The sequence below is a fragment of the Marmota monax genome, unplaced genomic scaffold, assembly GCF_021218885.2.
Source record: "Marmota monax isolate L192 unplaced genomic scaffold, Marmota_monax_Labrador192_F-V1.1 WCK01_AAM20220418_F8-fsc00013, whole genome shotgun sequence".
Lineage (NCBI taxonomy): Eukaryota > Metazoa > Chordata > Mammalia > Rodentia > Sciuridae > Marmota > Marmota monax.
The window spans coordinates 478004-488157 of record NW_026692202.1 but is presented as its reverse complement, the minus strand read 5'-3'; the positions used below and the strand labels follow the sequence as shown (position 1 = coordinate 488157).

Sequence of the window (10154 nt, the reverse complement as noted above, 5' to 3'; positions counted from 1 at the left end):
GAGAAGAGAGGAAGAGGGGCCTTGGGAGTGAGGTGGGAAATCTATTCTGGAAAGATAAATGAAAGTAATCAAAAGTAAGTCTCTATTTCTCTGCCTGTACATATGCCCGCACAGACACATACACATGTGTTTCTTTTCTTCTTTCCCACCCCTTAGCTAGTGAGTCTAACCCAGCATCAGTGTGGTCTTCAATAGACTTTTTTAAAACTCTAAAACATGGTTTCAGAGTTTTTTGAAATATAGAAAATATTTCAAAGTTTTCTATAAAGATTCATAGAAAATGCATATTAACTCATAGAAAAAAATAATCCCACGTTCTTAAAATATTTCAATATATATAAGTATTGTTTATATGTGCATAATTGGGTTTATGCCTATAAGATTTTTAAGAATCTGAATATATATTTTAACTCTTAAAAATGATTAAGTGTTCCCTTCCTAAAAAAAGGGAATTATGGTTATCTTCAATTGTTTTTATTTTAAAAACTTTCATTGCAAAAATATGAAGTGCTTCACGAATTTGCATGTCATCCTTGTGCAGGGCCATGCTAATCTTCTCTGATTGTTCCAATTTTAGTATATGTGCTGCCGAAGCTACCACTTCAATATATATATATGTATATATATTTTAAACCTTTTGATGAAACCTAAGAGCTGCTTCCCAGTGGCATCTCCCTTCCCCAAAGTCTTGCTCTTTTGTCATGGTTAAGTCTTTTGCTTTTGGTTTACTTTTAGCTACTATTCATGAGTCCCCAATTCCCTCCACCTCACCTCCCCCATCAAAAGGGAGGCAGGGTAAATTTTCCCTATTAACAGCTTCCTTGGCTTTAGGATTATTCTTTAGTTTTTCTTCTTAGTTGAGCCCCCATCCCTTCCCCTTCCTCTGAAATACGGCGTGGTTGTGATCTTTACTGTAGTAGGAAGTACATCCTGAGTAACTGAAAACTATTGAGGCAGATTAGACTGTCTCCTTCAGACCACTCTGTGTTTGTGCTTCCCTTTCCTAGTTTTCAGTTGTTGGGGAGGGGAGGGGAAAAGAGGGTGCGGTTTGCTTGCTCTGAGTGCTTTTTAATCCTGTGCTAGGTTGTTCTCCCTTTCAGACAGGTTGCCTTTGTCTGTGGAAAAGAAGGTATTTTCCTGTCTGAGCCCAACCCTCTGACATCAAACTGCCCTTCTGGCTTTCTGGGCCAACCTGCCTGTTGTCTTCTGGGCTCTGCTAGGATATCATCTAGCAGGCCTTTGTCTCCTGACTCCAGGCCTTACCTAAGGTACATTTAGAGCCAACTATCTTTCCCTTAGTGATTTATAACCTTTAAGTTTATTCTTCCTTGTCTTTGCGGGGAAGGGAAAAGGATGGGGGAGAGTACTGAACCCAGGAGGTTCATCCCAACCCATTTAATTTTGAGAAAGGGTCTCTTGATAAGTTGTCCAGGCTGGCCTCCTGCTTCAGCTCCCCAAGTCACAGGGATTACAGATGTGCACCACCATGTCCTGTCATTGTTAGGTTCAAATGTCATTAAGAAGAGAATAAATAAGTTACAGTCTGTTCCTACACTAGAATATTATTCTGACAGTGACAATGAATGAACTAGAGCCAATATATCATCATTGATGAAACTCACAAACTTATTATTGAAAAAAATGCAAGCCACATTTGTACCATGAATACAAAGTTTGAAAGCTATGCACAAAAAATGCTATATATTTCTAAGAGATGGCACTAACATTTTCCTGATCTATCTCTATATACACATTTATCTATGAAATATAGTTATAAATATACATGTGTATATATTCATAATAAATACATATGTGTATAATAAAATACTGGTTAGTATATATTTCTTAAGCTAAGTAGATGATATATCAATAATACATATAAATTTTATGTATAACAAATAGAAATTGCCTTCTAGCCTTTTCTGTAACAAGGTAGTTGAGATATTTTCTTAAGTTAGATGTAATTTTGATATAGAATCATTTATTTGCCTTAACAATGTAAAATTATGGTAAGAAGTTCCTGGCTCTATTTTCTTAGGAAAATAGCTTCTGTGTCATTTCAAGTTAACTTGACATTCTCTTTTTCTTGTTTAAGCACAAATCACAGCAGGGAACTTAAATCCTAATTAAAGCCAGCTCTTCTTTTTCTCAAAACTAACTATGGAATTAATGTGGATCTGGCACTAAACAAAGCATAAGCAACCTAGCTACAATTTCTGCCCATCTCTATCCAGGTTTCAGTGTTATATTTCATTAAAATATTCAGAGAATATTTTCTATCTTATTTACTTGACATTATAGTGGGGCCAAGGACATGTGCACAGAATCCCAGATAATTAAAATAATTAATCTCAGTTATCAACTGGTTCATCTGTACCTACCTTTTCTTTAAGCTACTTTTCTTTTTCTGTGCAACAGACTGGTACCACACAGCTACTACAAGCCATAAATAATATAATTCGTGTAGTATTAGCACTTGCCAGTGTTTTCAATGTGAGATAATCAGTTGAAGTTCCTTTGCTGCAAGTTTCTAATACAAATCATACATATATAAACCAACAGATAAGCTTTTTGAGATTATTAATATTTTAAAAATTTTATTCCAAATAATGGTAGAAACCATGAAACTTTAAATTATATCCTAAACTAAGGGAGAACTGAAATAAAACAAATTTAATGGTACCTAAAAAAATGCTTTGAAGACACTAATGTATTATATTCATGTGGAACTATAATGTAAAATGTAAATTCCTGTGAGGTAGAAATAGATATTTCCTTGCCCACAACCTCAACTACCAAGTTCCTTAGGTTCTCAAAGGCATCCCAAGTACATAAAACTTCAGGCTACTATTATTTGCAACAGAATAGAATTGGGAAAAAGGTAAACCTCAAATGTAAGCTTATAAAAAAAAATGAATGGCCTGAGTGTGTATCACTCTCAGGTTGGTTTAAAAAGTGCAAATGTTTATTCAGGAGGCTGAGGAAGGAAGATTGCAAATTTGAGGCCAGTTTGAGCAATGTAGTGAGGCCCTCAAGTAACTTAGGGAGACTGTCTCAAAAACTAAAAAGGGCTGGGATATGATTCATCTGTAAAGTGCCCTTAGGTTCAATCCCCATGGCCCCCTCCCCCTCACAAATGCAAACAGGCACCTGCACCACACACAGGATCACACATGTAGAGTAACTGATAAGAGAAATTCGGTAAAAAGTGAATAATAGGTATATCTGGATTAAGATATATGGGTGTTCTTTGTACTATTCTCATTCTTGTAACTTTTAAGTTTGAAATTACTTCTAAATAAAACATTAAGAAACAAAGTTAATGGCTCAATTTTTCAGTTTGCGGGGGGTGGGGGGTAGAGGGGGAGAACTGAAATAAAACAAATGTGTGGAGGGGGAGCAGGGGGAGATGGCAGGAGGCTTCTGAAAAGGGGCAGCTGTTAAGTTTCCAACCTAGTCCCTGGAGGCCTAGACCCTATAACAAGTTCCAGTTCTGATATAGTCTGTGTTTTTTTCATTTATTACAGGTAAAAAGATTGTATACAGCCATGTTTCCAGGGGGGAAATTATTCCCTTCTGGCATAGGTTTGAGACCAAACATTGGTTTTGAGAGTAAGGCCTCTAAGATATGCCCAACTTTCAGAATATTCATGGAATGATGCAGAACAGCTGATAGTAAAAAGGGAAAATTCAATCATACCTGATGATCCAGTTCCAAACAAATCTTAGAAAACCTGATGAATGGCATAGCCATGATTAGTTGAGTATCTCAGAAGGGTCTATGCTTTTATTCTAATTTTGGGTTAGTTTCATGGAGCTGACAGAAGACTCGAGACACGTGGGTAAGAAATGAAAAGATTTTCTTAGAGTAGTGAGAATGTCAGATGTTTGTAATGATTCCCTGAACTCCAATTCCCACAGGAATATAGAGAACAGGAGAGAGAAAATATTTGATGAGACAATAATGGCTGAAAAGTCTCTAAAAGCTCCGGAGATGCCTTCTGATGATCAGCCAGGTTTGATAATTACAGGGTAAATAATAGGCTATTTCTCCTCACTCCATGAACTGACAATCTAAGTGAACCAGAGGGTGGATAGAAGCTAACCAGATGTATCTGCTATTCACTGTATTAATGAGGCATAAATCATGCCGACAGGTCAATATAAATAGAACAATAAAGAAGAGGATTCTGTTTAAAGCCAGAAAATTCCCTATGATAACCTCCCAAAAGAGGTTCAGCTGTACCAGCTTCAGTCCTTTATAAGAAAATAACTAGAAGATGCTTCAGATCTATGCTTCTTTTATTTGCAAGCACCCAAGTTTTATGTGCCCAGAATATAACTATTAGTAAATACTAATTGAATATTGAAAGAAATGAGCAAAAAGAAAAGATATCTAGAACTTTTCTCAAAGAAAGCAAGATTCAAGTACAAGGATTAAAAACATTACCTTATTTTAGCTCTATACACAATAATCTACATTTATTTCTACTTCTATATTTTTAGCACATCCCAGTAACTAATTTTGATGATAATGACACTCATTCATCCATTTTTTTTCATTATTTTAACAGTCATTTACTGAAAGCCTCCTATGAACTATGGCCTATGCTGAGGTCTGAGGACACAAAAATGATTAAGTTCTCAATATTCTCATGGTCTAATAGAAGGAGATAGAAATATAAATAATTATAACACTTTCTAATAAGTGCTATATTAGTCTCATTTCTAAATGGAAATGTCTAGAATATTCTTTTTTTAAACATTTTTTAAAACATTTAAACTATTTTTTTTAGTTATAGTTGGACACAATACCTTTATTTTATTTATTTATATGTGGTGCTGAGGATTGAACCTAGGGCCTCACAAGCACTAGGTAAGTGCTCTACCACTGAGCCACAACCCCAGCCCCTAGAATATTCTTTTTATAAGTCCAAGAAATTCATAGTAGTTTTCAGTAATAATAATGCTTTTAGTCAAGAATTGTGGAGTCGGAGCTAGATTCAAGACTAGGCCTTATTCAGTCCCTTTTCAATATAAGTTGTGAGACATGGGTTAGCATAGCTCTGGACCACAACTCCTTCCTCTGTGAAATGGAGATTAATATCATTTCCTATCTCATCCTGTTGACTTAGAATAGTGTCTGAAACAAAAATTACAGACGGTTGATGGGGGTTGGTGTTAGTAATAATAGTAACATTTCCTTTGTAGTGCATAAAATTTTAATCCTTAGTTATCTGTAAAGGACATTTATCCAGAATAGTTTATTTCTCAAGGATTCTAGATAGCTAATTTTTAATAGGCATTATACCAAGAACCAGGAGAAGAAAGATGAGAAAGACTCAGTCTCTGCCTTCTAGCAGAAGTATTATCAGTGATACCTGTGAGGATGTCATTTGTAATCACTAAGATTCTAGAAAGTTAAAACAGCATTGAAGTATAAAAGATATTTCAAACACACTCGCCTTTTCTTAAGCAAGAATGCTTCAAAGTGAAGTGTCACAGGGGAATTCTGATTTATGGTGAAGCTTTTCCAAGTTGCACAGCTCCAAATAGCATTCTGTAAGTCCCAAGTAGTAAAATGGGAGTCATTTGACAGGTCTGTCACTTCATTTTTTTTTTATTCCTCAAAATACTCCAGGGATACACTGTCTCCACTTATATAAGCCTCTGTGTTTCTGCTTTTGAACACTTGGCTTTGTTAGTTAAAAATAACTTGATTGTTCACAGTTCTCTTTTTGTTTTGATGTCTTTAAATGCAGCTGCATGCAACATACTGTTTAGTTGTGAGTTTAAAGAACACAGTTAAAAATTGTAAAGTGCATTTTATATAACTCATACTTAGGATGAAAAAATGTTTGGCTATTAATTTTACTTTGTTGAAGAAGCAAAAAGGGGATTTACACATTAATTTCCTTTTTGTTGACAACTGGGTGAGCCAATCTCTTCTGTAATGGTAGAGCAGGGAATTTGGACTTACCCTCTTGCAGAGGGCAATGAGAAAAATCTGGAAAAATATTAAAGATAGGTGCTTGAAACCACCTGAGGGATAACATGATAGGAAAGAATTACCAAGTCAAGATTTGGGGGTATTTGATAGTTCAGTGTTTAGTCACTTTTCTCTTGGATTGAGTTTGCAGTACTTCTTCAGTCTCAGGCTGCAAGTAGGATAGAAAGTGAAGTGTAAGACTGGTCTTAGGGGAAGGCCAGGTGAGCTTTTCTCCTTTATGTTGAGATCCTAAAGGGCTGCACCATGGGGATAAGGTTGCATCAGAAATAGACAAATCTTGCCAAGAACTGCAATGCAACCTCCCTAATAGGGTCCCAGATACAGGATTTATCAGATTCAGAGACTATAAACTAGCTATCAAAGAAATAAAAGGCAAGATTAAAAATTTTGATAGAGAACTAGAATCTTTTTTAAAATAAGAAATTCTAGGAATAATAAATACATAACAGAAATTAGAAATTCAGTCACTGGATTCAATAGCATACTCAATACAGATTAAGTGAATTATAAAAGAAGCCAGAAGAAAACATTCAAATAAAACATAGGCAAAAGCGATAAACAATATAGAACAAGTAAGAGACAAACAGAAGACAGTGAGAAAGACTAACATGTAGGTAACTGTAATTCCAGAAAAGAAAAAAAGAAAAAAAAAAAAAAAGAAAGAAAATAGGGCAGAGAAAATTTTTGAGAGATAAGAACTGAGACGTTCAAGAGTCAAATTGACCACAACACAAGGCTCTTGGGTGACTTTAACACACCTATCTCACCACTAGATAGATCTTCCAAACAAAAGCTGAACAAAGAAACTATAGAACTCAATAATACAATCAATAATTTAGACTTAATTGACATATATAGAATATTTCATCCTTCAATGAACAAATACACTTTCTTCTCAGCAGCACATGGATCCTTCTCTAAAATAGACCATATAATATGCCACAAAGCAACTCTTAGCAAACACAAAAAAGTAGAGATACTACACTGCATTTCATCAGATCATAATGAAATGAAATTAGAAATCAATGATAAAATAAAAAATAAACACTACCCCAACACCTGGAGACTAAATAATATACTATTAAATGAACAATGGGTTGCAAAAGACATCAATGAGGAGACTAAAAAATTCTTAGAGGTAAATGAGAACAATGACACAACATATTGAAATCACTGGAACACTCTGAAGGCAGTACTAAGAGAAAAGTTCATTGCATGGAGTTCATTCCTTAAAAGAAGAAAAAGTCAACACCAAAAGCAGTAGAAGACAGGAAATAATTAAAATCAGAGCTGGAATCAATGAAATTGAAACAAAAGAAACAACTGAAAAAATTCACAGGACAAAAAGCTGCTTCTTTGAAAAAATAAATAAAATTGACAGACCCTTAGCCATGCTAACGAAGAGGAGAAAACTCAAATTACTAACATACGTGATGAAAAAGAAAATATCACGACAGACACTATAGAAATACAGAAGAAAATTAGAAATTATTTTGAAAACTTGTACTCCAATAAAATAGAAAACATCAAAGGCATCAACAAATTTCTAGAGTCATATAATTTACCCAAATTGAATCAGGAAGATATATACAATTTAAACAGATCAATTTCAAGAGATGAAATAGAAGATGCCATCAGAAGTCTACCAACCAAGAAAAATCTAGGACTGGATAGATACACAGCCAAGTTCTACAAGACCTTTAAAAAAGAATTAATACCAATACTCTTCAATTTATTTAAGGAAATAGAAAAAGAGAAACGAGCATTTCCAAACTCATTCTATGAGGCCCTGATTTCAAAATCAGGCAAAGACACATCAAAAAAAGAAAACTTGGGACCAATATCTCTATAGATACAAAAATCTGGCAACTCAAATACAAAAACATATCAAAAAGATTGTGCAGCAAGATCAAGTGGGATTCATTCCAGGGATGTAAGGTTGGTTCAAATACAGAAATCAATAAATGAAATTCATCACATCAATAGACTTAAAGATAAGAATCATATGATCATCTCAATAGATGCAGAAAAAGCATTTGACAAAATACAGCATCCCTTCATGTTCAAAACACTAGAAAAATTAGGGATAACAGGAACATATCTCAATATCATAAAGGCTATCTATGCTAAGCCTCAGGCCTATATCATTCTAAATGTAGAACAACTGAAAGCATTCCCTCTAAAAACTGGAACAAGACAGGGATGCCCTCTTTCACCACTTCTATTTAACATAGTTCTTGAAACACTGGGCAGAGCAATTAGACAGACAAGATAAATTAAAGGGGTACACACAGGAAAAGAACTGAAATTGGCACTATTTGCTGATGATATGATTCTTTACCTAGAAGACCCTAAAAGTTCCACCGAAAAACTTCTAGAACTAGTAAATTAATTCAGCAAAGTAGCAGGATATAAAATCAACACCCATAAATCAAAGGCATTTCTGTATATCAGTGACAAATTATCTGAAAGGGAAATGAGGAAAAATACCCCATTTACAATAGCCTCAAAAACATAAAATACTTGGGAATCAACTTAACGAAAGAGGGGAAAGACCTATACAATGAAAACTACAGAACCCTAAAGAAAGAAATCAAAGAGGACTTTAGAAGATGGAAAGATCTACCTTGCTCTTGGATAGAAAGAATTAATATTATCAAAATGACCATACTACCAAAAGCACTATACAGATTTAATGCAATTCCAATAAAAATCCCAATGAAATTCCTCATTGAAATAGAAAAAGCAGTCATGAAATTCATTTGGAAAAATAAAAGACCCAGAATAGCTAAAGCAATCGTTAGCAAGAAGAGTGAAGCAGGTGGTATCCCTATACCAAAACTTAAACTATACTACAGAGCAACAGTAACAAAAACAGCATGTATTGGCACCAAAATAGACTGGTAGACCAATGGTACAGAACAGAGGACAGAAAGACTAACCTACAAAATTACAATTATCTTATATTAGACAAAGGTGCCTAAAACATACATTGGAGAAAAGATAGCCTCTTCACCAAATGGGGCAGAGAAAACTGGAAATCCATATGCAACAAAATTAAATTAAACCCCTATCCCTCATCATGCACAAAACTCAACTCAAAGTGGATCAAGAACCTAGGAATTAAATCAGAAACCCTGTGTCTAATAGAAGAAAAAGTAGGCTGTCATCTTCATCATGTTGGATTAGGTCTGAACTTCCTTAGTAAGACTCCTATAGCACAAGAATTAAAATGAAGAATTAATAAATGGGATGGACTTAAACTAAAAAGTTTCTTCTCAGCAAAAGAAACAATCAGTGAGGTGAATAGAGAGCCTACATCTTGGGAGCAAATTTTTACCCATCAAACATCAGATAGAACACTAATCTCTAGGGTATATAAAGAACTCAAAAAGCTAAACACCAAAAAAACCCAAATAACCCAATCAATAAATGGGCAAAGGACCGGAACAGACTCTTCTCAGAAGATGATATACAATCAATCCACAAATATATATAAAAAAGTTCATCATCTTTAGCAATTAAAGAAATGCAAATCAAAAGTAAAAGATTTCATCTCACTCTAGTCAGAATGGCAGCTATTAAGAATACAAACAACAATAAGTGTTGGCAAGGATGTAGAGAATAGGGTACACTCATTGCTGGTGAGACTGCAAATTGGTGCAGCCAATATGGAAAGCAGTATGGAGATTCCTTGGAAAACTGGGAATAGAACCACCATTTGACCCAGCTATTCTTCTTCTAGGTCTATTCCCAAAGAACTTAAAAAACATGATACTATAGGGACACAGCCACATCAATGTTTATAGCAGCACAATTCATAATAGCTAAACTGTGGGACCAACCTAGATGCCCTTCAATAGATGAATGGATTAAAAAAAGTGGTATATATACACAATGGAATATTACTCAGCAATAAAAGAAAACAAAATCATGGCATTTGCAGGTAAATGGATGGAGTTGGAAAATATGATGCTAAGTGAAGTTAGCCAAACCCAAAAAACCAAATGCCGAATGTTTTCTCTGATATAAGAAGGCTGATTAATAGTGGGGTAGGGAGGGGGAGCTTGGGAGGAACGGAGGAACTTTAGATAGGGCAAAGGGGAGGGAGGGGAAGGAAGGGGGCAGGGGGTTAGAAATGATG

The 10154-nt window shown here is 34.9% G+C and overlaps 1 non-coding gene across 1 annotated transcript; it reads right to left on the bottom strand.

Annotated features, from left to right (window-relative positions):
* Window positions 1–496: 496 nt before the first annotated feature.
* LOC124085110 (U6 spliceosomal RNA) lies at window positions 497–601 on the bottom strand. The gene has a single exon (XR_006849340.1). It is a non-coding gene; the product is annotated as a U6 spliceosomal RNA (small nuclear RNA).
* Window positions 602–10154: the final 9553 nt, after the last annotated feature.